The sequence below is a fragment of the Ciconia boyciana genome, chromosome 18, assembly GCF_034638445.1.
Source record: "Ciconia boyciana chromosome 18, ASM3463844v1, whole genome shotgun sequence".
NCBI classification, from domain to species: Eukaryota; Metazoa; Chordata; class Aves; order Ciconiiformes; family Ciconiidae; genus Ciconia; species Ciconia boyciana.
The window spans coordinates 1,297,867-1,317,883 of record NC_132951.1 but is presented as its reverse complement, the minus strand read 5'-3'; the positions used below and the strand labels follow the sequence as shown (position 1 = coordinate 1,317,883).

Sequence of the window (20,017 nt, the reverse complement as noted above, 5' to 3'; positions counted from 1 at the left end):
CTGAGAAATGGCTGACTTTAAATAAACAAGGCGCAGAGGCAACAAAAGAGGTCATATTTCACTTGATCCCAAGCCTGAAATTTTATTGCTTTCTGGTGACATCCAGCAATGCAAATAACCCCATGTGTGCGCAAGAGCAGGGCTCAGCAGTGTCCTCCTGGCAGTCTGGACATCCGGCTCCAGCCGACCCCGCTTGGTCCGACCAGACGGCCTCAGAGGTCCCTGACAACCCCACCCCATCCGTGATTCTGTCTATTCACAATCCTGTTGTTAACCCAGCATTTCTGCAGGAGCAGGTGCATAATGCAGGAGCAAGCTGTCGCAAACCAGTCCCGCACTGGGCCAGGTCTCCGGTTTGCCTATGCTGTAAATCTGTAAAGTTGCTGTGTGGGTCCTTGACGTGCTCTTCGGATTGACCTCTCTTTTTTTACTTTGGAGGTTACCAAAGCAGGGCTGTGTGAGGAGCTGTTCCCCTGCCCTCGCAGCGCATGGCCAAGGTAAGCCGTCCCCTGGCTGCGCTGTTTACACAGCTGTTTGCAATTGTGCCTGCTCCCAAATCTCCGCATTCTTCATCCCATGCAAGCACTCCGCTCGCTCCCGGCACCCCTCGGAGATGTGTGACCAGAATGCAGAGTGCTTATTTTGTAACTCCGCAGTGCGATGTGGACACAGCGATCTGAAATAAAGCAACTTAATCTCAGGATAACACGCTGACATGAAGTTGCTCACACAACTGCTGTTGGGACTCAAAACAGAGATACACCAAAAAAACCCCCTGCTAATTCAGAAACAACTGCAAGGATAGACAAAACTTGGCTGGGAAAAGGATAATTGGCCAAACAGCCCAAATCTTCCAAAGTACTCAAAACTCACTTACATTAAATACACATGTCACAGTTTGTCCATAATAAATCCTTAAGGGCAGAAAATAATTGCAGAGATCTGGAACTGTTCTGTAAAATGAGAGGCCAAACTAGGAATGGGCAGAGGGCAGGAAAAGAGACAAGAAAGATTAATTCCGTTGTCTGAACCAAACAGCCTTAAAGCAAGTCTGGTAAAAGGAAAAATAAAGTGGCTGGTTCTTATTTTAGCCTGAATCAGCCAATTCCCACCCCAAACAGAAAAAGCTGATGCTAGTGTAACTGATATCTAAAATTTTAGAATAACACCAATACATAACAGTAAAAGCCAAAACCATTGCCAAAAACTGGACAAGTGACACCGCTGCCTGCAACAGATTTCTTGTCTAGATGTTATGGCCATAAGGGACAGGCGCGGGAAGCAAGAGGAAGGCAGGGGAAGATCTCCAGGGTGTGCTGAGCGTTGGCTCATCCCACTACCAACGTGGTCACTTGTCTGCAAGTGAGGACAGGAAAAACACTGAGTTTTGCTGCAATTTGTCCACAGCAAACTGTGGTGCCAAGCAAACCAGCCAGGAGACAGCGTGGAGAAGATGACAGGTTATAAAAGTGGCAGGAGAAAAGGAAAATATGCATAAGAGCTGTGCAATGCTTTAAAAGGCGTCCTCTGCAAATGCAGGAGTGCTGCGAGAGCTGTTTCTTAAGAATATTTTCCCTATTTGCTGTTGGGAGCGCGGGCTGCCTGCGGGGAGCGACTGCAGGCAGGAGCAGAGCGGGCACCGCCGGACACTGCCCCTCTCCTCGGGGTGGGTGCTCCCCGGGTGCGCGCCGTGTGCCGTGGGACTGTGATTCCAGAGAGAAGGAATTCTCAAAAGATGGGACTTTTTCAGAAAGGTAGAGCCTAACCGGAGTCGTGAGCCAGCGCTGAAATGTGTCAGACACGGCCAGACCAGGACAGCGGAGGTCGTGCGGGACACTGTCTGCAGACACCGTCACTTGCCACAGCCGATCCCTAAAAATTTTCATGAAAAACCCAAATTTGGGCAGAGCGGGGCTGGCAGAGCCGCGTGGCCCCAGGGTGGGGGCAGCCCTTCCTCACGCTCTCGCCCTCCCACCCACAGCCACCGTCTCATAATTCTCCGGCCTCCAGCAAGGCTTTGCCCATTTTCATGACAATCGGGGCTCTGTTGTGTCGACGCAGTTTGAGACATCGGCCCCTTTGTGGCACGAACAAAGTCCGGGCTGCAGAGGACAAAACTGAGCACATCTCGGCGCTGAAGGCAACTAACCCAAGAGCTGCCTCCACGTAACCGAGCTTGCCACGGACCAAACTAAAATACTACAGTGGATTTGATTTCAAGCAACAAATAGCACATAAAGAAATACCAGACTCCTGCCTTTGGGTTTGTTTTTTTTTACCAACAAACAATGCCACTGGCAGCATCTCCATTTTGCAGCACCGATGCTCCTGAGCCCGCACGGTTCGGCAGGGGCAGAACAGCCCCACGCACGCAGGAGCCTCAGCCGGGGAACGACACCCAGGGCCTGTGCACCAGAACCAAGGTGATTTGCAAATGTAGCTGAATACATTTTATAAACTCAGATGAACGCGTCTCAGCAGCCTCAGTGCTGCGGACGTTACCGCTTTCAGCCACTGCAGCGAGAGAAGTGGTTCCAGGTAAACACAGCACATACTTTCCCCAAAAACTCTATTCCCCTCACCCTATGTATACAGATATTTCAGAGACAATAAAAAAATTAAAAATCAAATTGTTTACAGAAGCTATGGAAGGAACTGCAAGAAATTATAATAAACATCCGCCTGACTTCTGAGAAGTCTTGTGATAGCAGTTTAATAACAGATGCGGGTAATTCCTCTGCTGCCTCGCACTAAACGCACCAGGAACATGGTGTTGATAATTCTGGTGAGGGCACTCACTTGGTGTACATAAAATTAAGTATTTTCCTGCTTCTTACTAGTTTGATAGGTGATTGTGCAAAATGAATCCTTCTATCAAACTTCCAGTTTCATCTGTTTATTTATATTTTTATCTGCTTGGCACTGAATTTGCCATCCCAGTCTACTGAATGACTTTGCAAGAAGCGTTTCATTGCATCTCGCTTGATGGGTGACAAACAGCGGAGACCAGCTCTGTATAACAGAGGAAAAAGCAGGGGGGAGGTTAGGGGCTCCTTAGAGAGGTCGCCTTCAGAGGAAAAAAGGAAAACAAATGGGATTGTAGGCATGAGAAGTATATGGTTTTACTGCCTTAGTGGGCAAGTACAAGAAAGGAGAATTGCAAAGGGAGAAGCTTTACATTTCTATGAGCGGGCAATCGAGCTCCATTCTAAACCCTCCGCAGAAAGCGCTTCCCTTCCTACGGGATGACTCCATCCCATTCTGGGAGCACGTCTCTTGTAACTCCCAGTAACCCAAATCGGGTCTCGCAGCGTCAGACCACTCTGGAAAACGGGGGGAAGTCCTTGAGCTGGGTCCCCGTTACCAGCAATAGCCCCGCAGCACCCTGAGCACCTGCCGCTGGCCGCAGCGCCTGGCGGCCAGGGCGACAGCAAGCCCAGACTGGATCCGACCCTCGCGCCCTCCTCCTCGTGTCCTTCTGCAGTCAGTGGTTTCTCCCACGGGGCCAACATTCAGGGACAGAATCCCCCAGCAAACACTGGGTGCAGCAGCGGGGCTTCGTCCCGGCGTATCCCACCTACAGAACTCGTGCACCCCATCAACGCCAGCGCGTGCACAAATGAGCAGAAACCTCTTCATCCAAACCTGAAATGGGTCTGCGCCTGGGCAGAAAATGCAAATGTTTAGTGGGGTGTAGGAAGAGAGAAGAGGCGTGCAGGTCAGAAGGCAGAGAGTATCTCCCGGATTTGAAGAGGCAGGAAAAGTTTTGTGCGTTTAAGTGGTAAACTGAAAAGCCAAAAGATTATTTTAGGCCTGACTTACATAAACTGCAGTCGTACCAACTACGCTGTCTGCTGCAGTTGCTGGTATTTTTAATAGTAATAACAACAACAGACCAACAGTTCGTTATCACAACTGTGCTTATTATTATCATTCTGAGCATTATTGCCAAATAGGCAGCAACAATTGCTGGTATCCCCAGACAAAAAAACCCCAACGGTGAGAGTACATTTCCTCAAGTTTCAGGTCAGACAGCAAAACAAAGAGGAAAAAAACTTCAGAACTAAAGCTGCAGATTCTGTACCTGCATCGAACGCATTGTTACGACTGCAATTGCTGATTAGCTGGTTTAGATCATTAGGAGCATGGGACAAATCCTGTTTGTGAACTAACAGCGGTGGGACTTGCAGAGGGGACAGGGAGGTGGCACCGCGCAGAAACCAGCGCAGAGAGGAGAATCGGAAGGCGCGCGTGACATGAAAGCAGCGCTGAGCAGCAGGGCATGAGCACCACTCGTAAGCAGAGCTATCTCCAAGCAAAGATAAATGCATGTGTCCTACGCAAAGAGAGAACACGTCGACAGCTTCTAATCCTTGGGATTTACAGCAAGTTTTAAAAATGCACCACCCTGACGCATTACCGTGCGCTCAGGTGAGATGGGATCCCCAGGCCGCCCGCCCCTCGGCAGTCCCCCGGGGGGCACGTCCCACACCACCCACCCCGCAGAGGTGCTCCCCCGCCCCACGGTCGCCGCCAGCCTTCAGCGCGCTATCGTACAACGCCACGTCATGGAAGGGCCCAGTCTTCCTCCCGCTAACTCGCCGCAGCCCCACGGCCTGAGCGGGGCTTCCAGCGGAGGGCTGGACAGGAGAGGGCAGCATCCGACAGACGGCCCCGCCGCTGCGGCCGTGTCACCGCGGAGCGCGGCCGTGTCACCGCGGAGCGCGGCCGTGTCACCGGGGAGCGCGGCCGTGTCACCGCGGAGCGCGGCCGTGTCACCGCGGAGCGCCGCGGCCCGGCTGCATCCCCCAGCCACCGCCGACGCGCGGCCTGCGCTGTGCCAGCTTCGTCGTACTTTAAGGCTGAGCACTACAGAGATATAAACCGAGATTGTACAAGCGGCTTTTACCGTCCTCGGGAGCAGAAACCTATCAGCTCTGGCCTAAGCTTTGGAGGCGAGAGCCCTCCCGGCCACCTCGGCCGCCATCAAACAACGGCTCTGCGATACTCTCGCCTTCCCTGAGTGCTCCAGAGACGACCGAGACATGAACGAGTCGCGCTAGCAGGCTGGCTGGCCCTTTGGTTTTATTTTTACTGCGGTTAGCTTTTCTGTTGTTAGGAGTAGCTATTTAAAATGTCTTTTTTTGCCGATCTTTTTTGAATATTACATTTAACTTGCTGAAGTTTGTAATCCTGTTATTTTACAAGAAGAGGAAAAGCTGAACAGAAGTGTCCTTCCAGAATTTACAAGAATGGGAATAAAAGTCTAGAGGAACCATCTGGTATGCCCTGACAATACCCACAGACTTCCCTTTTGTTCCCAGGTAACTGGCCAAGAATACATCCATTCAGAAAACAGCATATTCCACTGAAAATAAGAACATCACCAGAACACCCAGCTTCTGTTCTTAGCTCTGCCAACACCTCTTCAGCCTGAAGACCGAATGATTTACCACCTTTAACATAGCTCACCTTATCCATCTATAAACCACAATTACTTCCTGAGATGGTGTCAAGTTTAAATGAAATTGCAAAATGTCAAAATCCACAGAAAATATATTTATTAGAAATGCGAGGACAATTAAGGAAAGAGGAGACGACACTGGACAACGGGGCAGGAAAAACTCCCATACTCAAAAAACCCTTGTGTAAATGCGCCTTCCTTTCTGGAGGGATTCAAAGCAGTAAGGACAGACAACCAGGACGGCAGAGGTGGCACGGTGACGTACCTGGCTCTGCTTCACAAGGGTGAGGGGTCAATGCCGAGCCCGGCTGCCTACGAGCGTGATTTTTCAGGGGCTCTGCATCCCCTTTCGTTGTCTAGCCATCATGTGTTAAACATCCAGCTCAAAGCTTCATTGGTGGCTCCTCAAGAAAGACGCTTTCATCATTTTAAGTTTCCGCTATTGCGGATGTTAGGAAAGCGTTCCCATAAGCTACACGGGTTGTTCTGCCTGCGAGGCGAACCCTACGTGTACAGCAGGCAGCGTGATTTCAACATGACACCGCAGAGGAGGACGGTGCTCGGGAAATTAAATCTTTTCAGTCTGTCCAGTCCTTTGGAGCAGTCTGGAAATCCACGGCATTCTGCATTGCTTCCCCCCTCCTACTAATATTGCTCTCACTTTTGAATAGGGCAAGAGCTGGGTCCTGAAAAAATAACTGTTAGCAGCCTGTCTTCCTTCTACTAAACCTGATCCTAGTCCTTTCCTTCTGATAAATGAGATTCTCAATTTTCATGTAATCTAAACCAGCAGCTCCTAGGCCCCGAATACCACCCACCCCAGATAGCATGAGGTCCCAAATTAAGATGTACGTGACTGCAAACAACAGCCGATTTTACTAGACTTACACTAGGGAAAAAATCTTCCACCCTCCCCTCCGTTTGTGAAGCTACACAGGGCGAACTATTCATATGCTTATTACTGACAGATAGCGAGGCCGCCGCAGAGTGGGGACGGCTTCTTTGGGTGTAAAGACTGAATCGAACATGCAGTATTTAAGACAATTAGATTTTCAAAGAAACAACACTAAACATTTCTTTCATGTGTAATCAAATTATGTTAAAGCAAACCTCATAATTTAAACCATTCCATTGGTCAGCTCCTATTTGTTTTCCCTGCACCCTCATTTTTGCTCCAGATCTGTCACATTACATTAACACCTTTCCTACTCACTGCCTACAGAAATAACAGCCTTCGACATGCCTGCACAATCCATTTGTCCTGCTCTAATTACTTTTTGACATAGCCTCTTTTGCTGTTATCTTGCCTTTTCTGACCTCTGTCTGTATTAAAGCCATTTAAAACAATCTTTAAACTCGGTATCTATTGTGATGTGTCTTGTATGATACTACTGGAGTATCAGGCAGCAACATTTTGTAAATCAAATATTTAAATCTTGGTAATAAGATAATGTACTTGAGGAGGAAAGCTACTACATATTGGTAACAGCTACAACGGGCTGTTCATAACATGGACTGCAACGCATTTTCAGGATGAAATTCCCATAGTCATAAAACCGTTCTACATAACTAGGTAGCTCAAAGATAAAGGGGGTCTTCTGTGTACTAAGGAATTTCCCTTAACTTCACAAATGGGGAGGAAAGCAGGAGAAGCTGGGAAAAGCGGTCATCTTGCACAAAAAGCACCCCACAACCACCAAACGAATTGAGAAGACAGGAAGAGGACCAAGCAGGGTGCACCAACAATGGCAGCTCAGAAGGAACCGTGACAAATCACACTCTTCTCCAACCCCAGAGAAGAAACCAAGAATCTCTAATCCCAATATCCCTCTGTTTTCATCAAGCCCATTCAAAAAATATGCCCTCATTTTCTTTTGTGGCTGATTCACAGAAGACGAGCCTCTAATTACCAGCTACTTCCCCGGCTGAAGCAGCAGAGGATCTGCTCTCTGCCAAGTATCTGCTTCGGTGTCAAGAACTTATTCCACGTGGTGGAACTAATTTTTTGGATATCAAGTTGATCCCTGTGTGCATATGTCTCACGATACAGTCTGACTACGTCTTCACATACTATTTTCCACACGATCCAGCCTCATGCTAACTTAATTGGTAGCTAGTCAATATTTTACTCACATTAGAAGATACTTCACAAACCTACATTTGCTCTGGTTCATTTACAGGGTAATTATCCAGTTCACACACAGTCTGGTCCTCTGGATACAGCCAGTACAGATCCAAGCACAGCTCTGCTGGGAAAGCACAGCTCTATATTTTGTCTTCCAGATGACAGCACTGTAAAACCGACAGGGGACAAAACCAGAGTCAATTAAAACACATTAAATGTAATGTAACAATGCTATGATTTGTCACAGCCAGCCAAGAGGTTTTATTTCTCTGAATTCTTCTAACTTTGTCCTCAGGACATTAAGAGCCCATGCATGCTGTGGAATGCCCTTCCCACGATACTTCCCTACGCACATTTTTATTCTCTCCTTTTTCTCTCCTGTCAGCAGCCCTGACCACAGAAGCCCGTCTCATTAAGGCATCTACACATAGAAGGGACCCGTGGAGCCAGGACCAGACCAGTCTGCTACTGGTCTGCTACTGGTCTGCTCATAACATCCCTTTTGGTAGAGCTCTTGAATCCTTACGTGCCGCTGACCGTCACCATCAGTGGAAGGGCAGGACGGAGCGAAGATGGGCAGAACTGAACAGCCCTGCCTTCGCGTGCGCGTGGTGACGGGAGGGCAGAGGGCGGGCACAGGCCAGGTACTATGGCTTTGGTTCTGCAAGATTCAGAAATGCACTTTTTGCTGGAATCATTTTTTGGTTTGTAAAGTGATTATTTTCTTCCTTCCTCATTTGTTCACATCTCTTTCTCAACTTTTTTTTAATACAGCTGTTTGAGCGGACCTGGGATGTCAACGACCCAAACAATAATAACTACCAATTATCGTGACCTCACGCACATTTGTATTAATAGTGTACCTAGAATCAATGTACTGTTCCCGTGGCGTTTCCATAAGGTGTTTCCATAAGGAAGGTCACATGAACAGGGCTGTGCTGGGTCAGCCTGCACCAGCTCCCTGCAAGCCCCGACCTGGTCTCAGACAGCGGCCAGAGCAGATGCAGAGGAAACAACAAATTACAAATACTAAAATTAATCCTTTTTCCTCTCTTTAACTTCTTTTCCCCTTAAGTAAAATTTACATTTATTTTACGGAAAGACATTTAAACATAAAATAATTCTCCACATCCAAATCCTTTTGGACCACCATCAGCATCCTCCCGCATCCCCTCTGAAACGCAGTGCTGGCAGTAAAGCCAGCCAAATGGCTTCTCTTTACACAGTTTGTCACCACGAGGAGGGTTTCTTGGCTTTTACATTTCTTCTCAAAACAACCACAGATGTTTTGGGGGCATTTGTGAATTCAGGGTGCGTAAAAGTGGTTTATATTTTTAATTTGCCCTTTTTAACTGGACATCCTACACAGCACCCTGAATTCCCCAACGGGCTGCACGACCGACAGCATTCTTCCATTATCGTTCACTTTTTGATTTTGTTTTTTATATGCCTGTGATTCACTCCTGAAGATGGCTGCAGATCATTCCTGCACCGCAGTATTCAGTATTACGACCTGGAAACACCAACCAGGTCTGCCGGGCCAGAAGCTGCACGAACAGAAGAAAGTAGCGGTGGCTACAGCTTAAAGGCAACAAGTAGCATAAAATGTGCTTGAACAAATTCACATACTTTGCAATTTGTAAATACAACTTATCCAGCAAATTGTGTCTAGAGCATCCACGGTTAATTGGCTGATTTCTTCCAGTCTAGCAGAGGTTTATCTCGAGAAGAGAGCTCAGTGCACTTTAAGCCTACCCAGGTACCAATTTATGCACCCCTGGATCCTGCTGGAAACTGACGGACAGATTGCCGGGGGAACCGATTCCAGAGGTTAGAAACGAAACCATCCTAAATGAAGTACCCTCGAAGAGGAAGAGATGCTCACAGGGAGCTGCAGCTGCTTTGCCATTGATTTCAAACAGAAAGAAACCAGCCTGAGACCGGCACTCGCTGTCAGGTTCTGCAGGATTCGGGACAAGGTCCATAAAGGCTCAGCCAACTTTTCAAAGTCCTACATTTCCTTCCACCAGATCCCAAAATGATGTGAAAACCATCCTGAACTGGAAAAGCAGGAGTCTGATGACGCTGTGTTGGAGCACAGCTGATGGAACGGCTTTTTAGTAATACTGAGCTTGCATGACATTTAATAGCAGGAGCAGGTTAATGCCTAAGTTAATTACTGAAACAGCGTGTATATACAGGGCCAAAAGCAACAGACCACCAGACCTGGAACTGAAACTGTAGAGATTTCCAACTTTTATGCCTTGCAAGAGAAGAGGCTCCAAGTTCCTCTGTAGATCCGGCAAAAAACAGCATCTCTTCCAGCAGCCGGCTCAAAAGCAGCTGCCCAACAGAAGTCAGGGACCTTAATTCCTTGTGCAGGAACCCCGTACTCGGAGGATACCCAAGTTAGGACAGGGATTACTTCTTAACAGATGCCTCTAAATTACCTACCAAAGGAATCCACCTTTCTCCCTGACTGCCCGGGGACAACGGCCCCTGAATTAGGGGGGTTGATTTCCCCTCATTAAGCGTGTCCTGAGCCGCACTCTGCTGGCACGACTGTCCTTTTTAGGGCTAGCACTGCAAACTCAAGAGAAACACTAGAACTTCATGGAACCCTCCACTACTACCCTGTTTTACTAGCTTTGCTGTGTTGGGGATGTGAAAATGGCAGATTACCTAAAGCAAACAAACTCTCCCCGTTCCTCTCGGGGGCTGAGGAGCGGGTGCAGCCGAGGCACAAGCTGCGGCAGCGTGTCTGTGTGTGCTGCGGCAGGACAGACAGACAAAACTGCCCTTCCACGGCTGCCTTCCGCTTTGCCAGCTGAAATCCAGCCAGCCTCGCTGGCTGCCGATGATTTCCATAAATACTCCCACAATGCAGCGCACCCGGGTTTAGCCGGAGGGATCCTCTCCAACACGAGGTGCTGTAAGAAATGTGAGATGATCTTAGAGGAAACATGTATGATTCAGATTTGAAATTAAAATGATCTGCCCCAACAACAGTGCCTGGATTTCAGCGTTAAATTTTTGACATTCCAATCGTATTATATTTTCATGTTGCTTGTTTTAAGTAAGCCTATTCGTTTTTTAGAAGTTAAAAAGGAAAATCTGCATTAGTGTTTTTATCATATATCTCAAAAACGCGGTAGATTAAAAACTCCCAGTGCTTCCCACCAGGCATCTTATCAGCAGAGAAGACGGGGCTATTTGTGCTGTGTTGTGATGACTTTGCAGCACACGCACTACAGAAAACAGCCCTTGCTACTCACAAGAGACACTCGCTAAATCTTCAGATTGCACAGCAAGGGTGGCATACCGTGTGTTAGAACAGGCTACACCACATCTAGCAAGTTCCTACCCCAAATTTAGCAAACTATGCTTGCACTACATTTATCTGAGCAAATGGAAGATGTTAGATAAAGGCTGCACCGGAATTAAAGCACAGTCAGTATTTGGTTAAATCAAGAGTTAGGCTTATATAGTTCTATAGATACGAATGCCACTTAACAAAACTGAGTATAAATATCCACAGGGCAGCGACCCTCTCATTTAAAGCAAAAAAGACATCCCTTTTTTCCTGTGTGAGTTGCCATCCCGCATTTAAGTCTTGCCGAAACCTAATTACATTATCGCTTCTTATTTGTAACAAAATATAAACATTTTCCTTACGCCCTCAGACAGCAATCACAGAGGAATCCCTACACCCACCTTAATATACACTATCGTGTAGAATATAAAGCACTCCCACCTAGTCTCATCCACCCGCTAAATTGCTCCAAACTTTTCCTTGCACGTTATCTGAAAGTCCAGGGAGAAGCAGCTTTATGCAATGGCAATATAGCGAGCGCGGGGTGACAGTCTAACATGGTGTCCTGCTGAGATCCAAGAATAGCAATGCCTTAAAAGGCAGCGATGTTGAGATCACAAGGAAAAGAGAATTAGGGCACAGCTGTGGAGTTCTGTAGGCTAAAACATAGACTCAATATGTCGGAGAAAATTAAATCACAGAGCTACATGTAATTCCTAGTCTCATTTATAACTTAGCTGTAGCTGTGCAGCATTTGTACTTAGGTCATACATGTGAGTTGCTGTGTTTCTGCACACAGAAATAAAAAATGAAATTAATTTAAAAAGAAAAAACAAAGGAGTTATATGCAAAGAACAGAACAAACACCTATGATTCGAACGACGTTTATGTGCTATTGCAGCTCAAACACAGTTTTATAGGCAGTCTTCTATCCAGCTCTTGAGGACAAACAGAAAAGCCGCAGCACCGCTTGTGAAGCAAGCAGAGCTCACGGCTTTACCTGCAGTTCAAAACAAAGAAAAACTAAACCAACACATTAGCAAGCTAAACATATCTGAAAAATGCCTATGTTTTCCTACGGTTGTCAGATAAGGGAAAGAGACCCTTCCTCAAAAATGAAGGTACCAAAACTGGTAACAACTTCTGCATAGGCTTTTTCCCCCTTGAAGAAATGATGTTCTTACATTTTTCAGAACAGTATCTACATATGAATTTGCTAGTATTTCTTTACGCTTGAAGTCCAGTACTAGCTTCTCCTCTAAAAGCACTCAATATCCACAGAACGCACTCCATTATCCTCTGCCAATATCTACTGTTGCAATCGGTGTCCAACTAATTAATTTTGCGGGATGCCAGGGTCTGTAACCGTCGGCGTGAGAGCTGTGCTTTGAGCCGGGAGGTTGCATGCCTTCGCCAGGGTCTTCTCCCCAGCTCCAGACAAACCTCCGGACGGCAGCACCGCAGAGATGGACAACTATGCTGCGTTGTCAGACGGTGAGAACTGTGGACTGAGCGGGACCCGTGGATGAAAAGACGGCTTTAGGCCGAGCAGGACGGCCTCCCCTGGCTGAACTCCATCCGCCCAGCGAGCAGCTGAGCAGCGCCTCACCCAGCACAAGTGGCCGGGCCTCACCTGACAAGACTTAAATTATCTCTTTAAAAGGCTCTGAAGGCCAGGGACAGCTAAGAGAGAAGATGGAGGAGAAGAAGAAGCTGGCAACAAGGGAGCAAGAGACTGATTGGGATGAGGCATATACAGCGAGCTTTCCTAAATAACTGGTACTTGAGCACTAACGTGATACAGAACAGCAAGAAAACAGGTAGGAAGCTGCACGTAATTATGACTTTGTTTAGCCAAGTATATTTCCTGTGGAGCTTACAAAGCACGACTGCATGTGAAGCATGCAGATTTGTTGATATCGGCTCTCCTTTGTACCTAAAGAGGTAAATTACACATCTGATCTGTATACAAAGTTGAAAAACCGTTGTGCTTCAGCTGCAGACAGAGCTGTGAACCAACAACCTACAGGAGCCAATTCCTATGAAGGGATAATATATGGAGAGATTTTACAAAGGGTAGAGACTTCAGCAGCCAACAGACGGGGGGAAGCTAAAGCAACCCAGCGAGGGACCCGCACGGGCAGCCCAGCGAGCATCCGGCCCGGGGCCGGTGTTCAGTGGGACGGGACCTGTGGACCCATCTCCCACTGCTGGAGTTTCAGAGCAGCGCGCACACGGCATTCCTCGGGAAAAGGAGGAACACGCCATTATAGCCATCACATGGGAATGGGATAACCGAGAGTGCCGGGGACGAGCAGGAGTAGTGAGTGGATTCGGTTTGCAGTGATGAAGGTGTGAAAGCTGTTCTGGGAACTGCTAATACTGGGAAGGGTTAATAAGACAGTCCTTGAGCACAGGTACTGCACACAGGGCTACACGTGCACACCACAATTTAATTAATGGAGAAAATGCCAAATGTTTGAGCTGAATTGTTTTTCCTAAGCAGAACTATGTATTACCTACTTTAAAGCACAGCCTAGTTCATACATATGCAATGCTTTTCATAAATACCGCACGTGGTGCAGAAAACAATCCCATAGAAGAGGATGCAAAATGAGGTCACTAATTCTCTCCGAATATCTTTTGAATGAAGGCTCATCGCAGCCACACACGTTATCACTGTCCGCGCTCGGGTCCTTAGGGTGATCTGCTGCCCTCCTCGCGTGGTGGGAGCCGTCAGCCCTCTGCGGTGGGTTTGCGGCGTGCGGCTGCTCCCAGCGCTGCTCGCCCTGACCCACTTTCCTGCAGTATTTCTGCATAGCGACAGAGGTCCTAGCAGGACAAGTGTCACCTCCCAGCCCACGGGATTCTCCATTTCCTACTGCTTCGACTGGAAGAATGTGTTCAGCATTTACATGCAGGCACACACGAGCACGGTGTTACACATAAATGTATGTAAAATGCATGAATCCCAGGAACAGAAGGCATTAGAGCAACAACAAAAAATCCTGTTCTCATTTGCAGAATATTCCTCTGAAGTAGATACAGGGCTGTGAGAGCGGCTAGATGAATATCCAGCCGATGGATCCTCCTAACTGCTCGGAAGGAGCCTGGCTGTTCCCTTCTGGCTAAAGCTCTTTTAAAGGGACTTTGCTCATTTCTCTCTAGCTGGTTTTAGCATCCCTGTTACCCCGAATCAACCCTGCCTTTCGTCTTCGACCAGAAGAAATCCTAATATACTGAGCCAACCAGAAAATTCTTATTCCTCCACTACACCTAGCCAAAGCTCTGACACTGAGGAGACGCGTTTTCCCAGCCCAAGCCCCGCACACCTCGCTTGCCGTCCTATTTCCTATTCACTCAGTCCCTACAGAATTACAGTGTATTGACTGCAGATGCACTTGTAGATCTGATGTCATCTCACCGCTTTTTCTTTTTTTTTTTTAGGTGAAGCATCTATATTTCCTCTGTTCTGAAATTTTGTGCTGAAACTATAACAAGCCAAAAATCTCTTCAATGGGAAATTTCACAAACAGCGGATTATGACTTCAGCTACAGAATAAGCAGCAGGAGCAGATGGAACTCTTCAGAAACAATGATTCTATTTTCATGCAAATTTCCTTAGTAGTTAAAAAAAGACGAAGAAGAAAAAACCCACCAAGATATCAGAATGGTTTCTAAATGGAAGGTTTTTGAATGATGCTAAAAGCAAAGGGCTGGTAGCTCTCCACAATCCCAAGCATTTTAGCAGCAGCCAGGGAAAAAAAAGCATGACAAACTAAAACCAGACTCTGTACCTCCTCAGAGTCGTGATAAGAGAAATGGAAAATGGAGTGAAAGTGTATTTTAGTTTTTATGATTTTCAACATCATCATCGGCTTTGTGATAACGCATACTTCAGAGCTAATTCTTATGCTCTTTAGGCGCACAGACTTCATTCATGAAGCAGCATGACAAAAATTCTTTATCCACTTGATGACTACAGAAGGTGACAGCCACCGAGAAAAAGACAGCCACAGGGACACTGTCAGAGTGCTAACCTGCAGCGTTCCTCTCTTTGAGTACAAGTGCTCCCCTGATTACAAGAATACAGACGTGCATTTTTCATAGCTGAAAAGTGGAAACTGAGCCAATTCTTTTGTTATTAATACTGGCAGCATACCCTGAAAAACAAATACATGCACAGAGTTAGCAGACCCCAGTTCTGGCTCTTCCGCTGACTTGTTACTTAGTTTTGGTCTTCTGCCTTCATTTTTCCCTCTTGTTTACTCCTCAAGTGAGAGAATTCAAGCTACTCCCTAACTCTCAGCGTTGTGAGGATAACTGACTTTGCACAACACGTAGTGTAACTGCCTCTGCGCCATACCATAGTAGAAAACGCTATGCTGCGTTCTATACGGAATACATTTAATGGTCATAAATGGGAATACTTTGGAAGGCCCGTGTAATTCCACTTTTACAGGCTACTTTTTTTAACACAGGTTTTAAAGCAGAAAGGAAAGTATACGCACAGAAAAGCAAGAATGAAATCCACTGCTGTTTGTCACTGCTTCCCCCCTGCACGATGCACCAGAGGAAATGCCGCAGCCAAGCCTCTGCCCGCGCGGCGCGGCGGCCGGAGGCCAGCAGAGAGCTGCTGCCACCAGACAGCCGGGCAGCTCCGGCCCCGGCGCCCGAGCAGTGGCCAGCTGCGGAGAAGGCCAGCAGGGACGATTCCTTCAGACCACCCGCTCCAAATCCGAGCGTCCTTCCTGACACGGTCTTTCCCCGATGCTGCTCCTGAGGCTTTGTCGTGAGTCTTCATAACTTTCTATCAGTTCTGTCAAACAATTTCTATCTCCCTCAGTTTCATGTTGATATTTTTAAATGAATTTTCTCCTTCCTTTTTCATGCAAAAGAGATACAAAGTTAGCTTTAAATAAGACTGGAAAGAGTGTTAAAGTAGAGGCCTCTGAGCTATGTGTTCAATACCAAGAATACTTCTGTTTAATCCCATTCTACCTACACTTATCCCTTTCATCATGTCACTGGCCGAATCTTTTCACTTTGAATTTGCTCTCAAACTGAATCTCCTTCCTTCCTCATTGAGTTAGATGGATTTAAGTAATGAAAGCTACCGAAAGGACAGAGCACATACAAAGTAACTCCAAAAAATGGGCTCAACAAGGTTTATTTTCAAGCTTTTCCTTGCTTACTTCTTAGCAGAAGGATGTACAAGTAGAAATGATTTCCTCAGTTAATCCCTCTTTGACCCAAATGAACTTTTTCCAAACTATTTTCTTGAATAATTTGTTTTACAATCTTGCCTGAATGAACTCAATAATAGACATGTTTCAGTTACCCAAGGAAAGGAAGAGGGACAGCAATGGGGAGGGATAAGAAGGGAATAGCTGGCCTGAGCAGCGCAGTGCCGCGTAGCAGGTCGGTGGAAGAGGCAAAGTTGTGCAGTGCAGGACTCCAGGCTCCTCCGTCAGAGCCAGGATCTGCTCACTCGGTCATAATGGTTTTTAGTTTTGCACAGCTTAATTCACACTCTTCATAAACGAGGGCCAAGGAAAAATAATGACTGGGAACTTGTATCATGCTACCAAAAGGGAGGTGCTTCCACTTCATACTGAGCAGCAGTGACTGGGCTTAGCACAGCCGTCAACTGCAGGAACTATTTTAGAGGAGAAAGAAGTGCTGGCCTTCATACTGAAGGCTGCTGTAACATTTTAATAAAATGCAATCAGCCAATGAATGGACAGTAAAACACCATATCATCACGAATTTGTCCGAAGACATCTCTATCAGTTAAGCCCCTTTGCTTTCTCTTCACCCCTCTGTCAAACTGCGTCTCTGCTAAGAGCCGACCTTCTGGTTTCTAAATATTCCCGCTGCCGCGTTTCTCACGTACGCTTCACCCATTAGCAAAGTTACCATCGATGCGGCTGACGACCACACTAAGCCAGGCTTGCCCTTTTCCTGATGCCACTGCGGTGCCGGGGCAGCCGCCGGTTATCAGAAGCGCAGCCAGGAAAGCGATTACTTACAGAACAGCAGAGTGTCCCCAACAGGCACAAATCCTACGTTCAGATTAACACTCTTCACGTACACTGCTGCTCTGTAGCTACAGTGAAGATGATGCAGGGGAAGAAAAAGACAAGTATCTATCATTTAAGCCCTCACTTCTTAGCTTGCTGGGCTTTACGGCATCAAGAGCAATGAGACACATTTGACCCAGCTGCTTGCCTGTCTGGGTCAAGCGTATTGGATCTGAGCAAACTCACTGGCAGATTCTTCCTTCCTCCTTCCCCTGGCTTGTCTCAGTTTTCTCCAGGATGGGAACTGCCAGAAAGACTCAAGAATAATTGGGAGAAGCACAAGGGAGTACCGGCATCGCCTCTCTTTTACATGCCTCAACTGATCTTCGTTGCTTTTTCCTTTTGACTTGGGTACATTTTATGCAGCAAAACATAACACAAAGTTGATTACAGTATTGTAAAATGGCTTCAGGGTCAAAAACTGGGTCAACCCCCCACCTCCTCCTCCCAGCCCCATCACAACTGACAGGGTCCTGCAGGGCCAGCTCCTGCTTGCAGGAACAGCCACGGCAGAACATCCTCGGCTGCGGTGCCCTTGCCGGGGGAACTCGTTCTCCACGACTGCTCCAGCAGTTCATTTCCCAATGGGAAATGATGTTTTCCATAGATTGAGTGAAACGCGGTTCTAATTTAGTAATCGCGATGTACATCCAACTGAACAGGACCTCGTGTTTTGAGAATGAGAGCAATATAATTAGGACGAGCCTCAAAACACTCAAGCAACTTAATCATTTGAAGATCACCTCTGACATGGGAGACAGAAAGAGGTATCTGGAGATGGGGATACGATCGAGTTTACATACTATGCCAAAACACTGTTCCTTTTTCTAGACCCTAACATTTCATATTAGAGGACTTCTATATCATTTCTGCAAATCTTAAAATTGTTTTACCAGAGGACTTCTGACTCTCAGTTACTGAAGTTTAAGATTACCACAGTCTTGTATTAGGCAGGCAGCAGTGAACAAGTGCTAATTCAGGATTCCTAATGCACCAAGAGCACGAGGCTGGAATCCAATCTAGGCTATAGACCTAAATGTTTTTCAATAAAATTTGCCCCACTTGTTTGGTTTTTTTAAAGCAAGCCTTAAGAATAAAGCATTAGCAGAAAACACAAGGAAATTACATTAAAAGATTTCATTACTTGGGCACCATATGGGGCCTGGGAAGTACAGTAGGTCTACGAAGCCATGCACAGGAGTCTGCAAAAGCTCCTAGTGTTCAGTAGCCATTCAGATGGCTTGTAAAGACCGTGCTACCCTCAAAGACATTCTTACAGCTTAATTTTTTATTTTTCATAAATAGGACCAAAGATATTGCATGCTTTTCAGCCAGTGCAACCCATAGCCGACTGTTCAGAAGCACATTCATACCCCAGTGTGCACAAGAACACGTACTTTAACAATAGCATCAACTGCATTTTAGAAGAATCATCAAGTGAATCAAGAAGTGAACGATAATCTTTGAAAGAGGAGAGAGAAAGGAAGCTGTCTGTAAACTGGAGAAGTTACTAGAATGGTTATTGTGGGCAGAAGGGACAGCAGATATGAGCTATCTCCTTCACACTCATGACAAGGAGGTGGGAACCTCTTCATCCACCTCAATAGCAGCTGCGTGACACCGATACGAGCCTGGGTCACCATTAAAGCAGCATATTAACCTTCTCCCCCCCCCCCAAATTGCTTCCTTTTGGATGATTTCCATGTAACTGTCATTTGTTTTTTCATTTCATTTTCATTTTCCGTTTATGCATTCATCCAGCCCTTGAGGGTGAATTCTATAGAAACCCATGTCAAGAACGCCCCGGAGGGACCTCTGACCCACCCCTCCCACTCCCCCGTGTCCCAGGAGGGGCTGCTAATGCAAACATCACGACGTGTCCAAAAATGCTCAACAAACCCAAGTCCTACTAGACCAAGAAAAGAGAATGAACCACGTTACTGCTGCAGCACCTTCTTTTCGATCTGTCACCTGGGACTTCACCAGCTCGCTGCCTCGGGGAGCTGGGCCTGTCCAACTACCAAAGCAGAGGAATCCGGAACCGGCAGTAGGTTACCGTAGTCGTTATTAAAAGCATTTTAACAGCGGCACAGAGTTCTGTTTTAACACAAACAGAGAGAGAATGGCCATGTAGTGTTAGAGAACCTTTCCTATGGTGCATGTCTCACCTATAGGATTGTAGGTTGGAAGGGACCTCAGGAATCATCTAGTCCAACCTCCGCTCCAAGGAGGGCGTCCAGTACTTTGGTCTCCTTGTGTCAAAATGTCCTCAGAGAAGAAAGAAAGGTCAACTACTGAAAACAAGCGGAGAAAGAAGACTAAAAAGACTGGAGAAGAAGGAGAATGAGAAGAGGGAATGGAACAAGTACATTAACCTCTCCCCACTTATCCCCACGGCCTTGCATTCCCACTGAAAACACTTTACAAGGTTAGCGCATCCTCGTTATGCAATGCCATATTCCAGAAACATCCGAGTGTCTCACTTTACTGTTCCAGCACCGGGAGAGGTTACAGACAAGGCTGTGGGAGCAGCTTTGAGTTTTGTTAGTCTAAACCCACCGAAACTAGCAAGTTAGTGGAATTCATTTATCGTCAGGTGGTCTCACTGGAGAACACGCTTAAAGGCATTTTATTTCTGTCCTGCAATAAAACCGGCAATAGTTGCTGTTGCCGCGCTCCGACAGCAGTGTTGTTACTCACAGGGACGCTTGCAAAACAGACGGAAAGTCGCCTCGATGTTACATAGCGTTCAGAGGCAGCTTCACCATGAACGGGGTGGGAGCCGTCCAACCGCTCTAGGGGAGACCATCCCCAGATGTTTCCCAGCAGCCTACGGCGGACTTTGAAAGCGCTGGAACCTTACTATGACATATTCTTGCCTTTAAGTATAAATATGAAGTCGACTCACGTCAAATAAATGAAAGCTACGCTCGCGTGCTAAGCAGCGACGCCGCACCGGCCGCGCTGCCCAGTGACCCAGTTTCCCAGTGGCCCCGAAGACCAGAACGCAGGCCCCGGTGCCAGCAGCCCCC

At 46.9% G+C, this 20,017-nt stretch overlaps 1 protein-coding gene across 5 annotated transcripts in view; it reads right to left on the bottom strand.

Moving 5' to 3' along the window:
• NR6A1 (nuclear receptor subfamily 6 group A member 1) overlaps positions 1-20,017 on the bottom strand; it is a 99,710-nt gene that overhangs the window by 35,054 nt on the left and 44,639 nt on the right. The gene's annotated exons all lie outside the window — the stretch shown is intronic.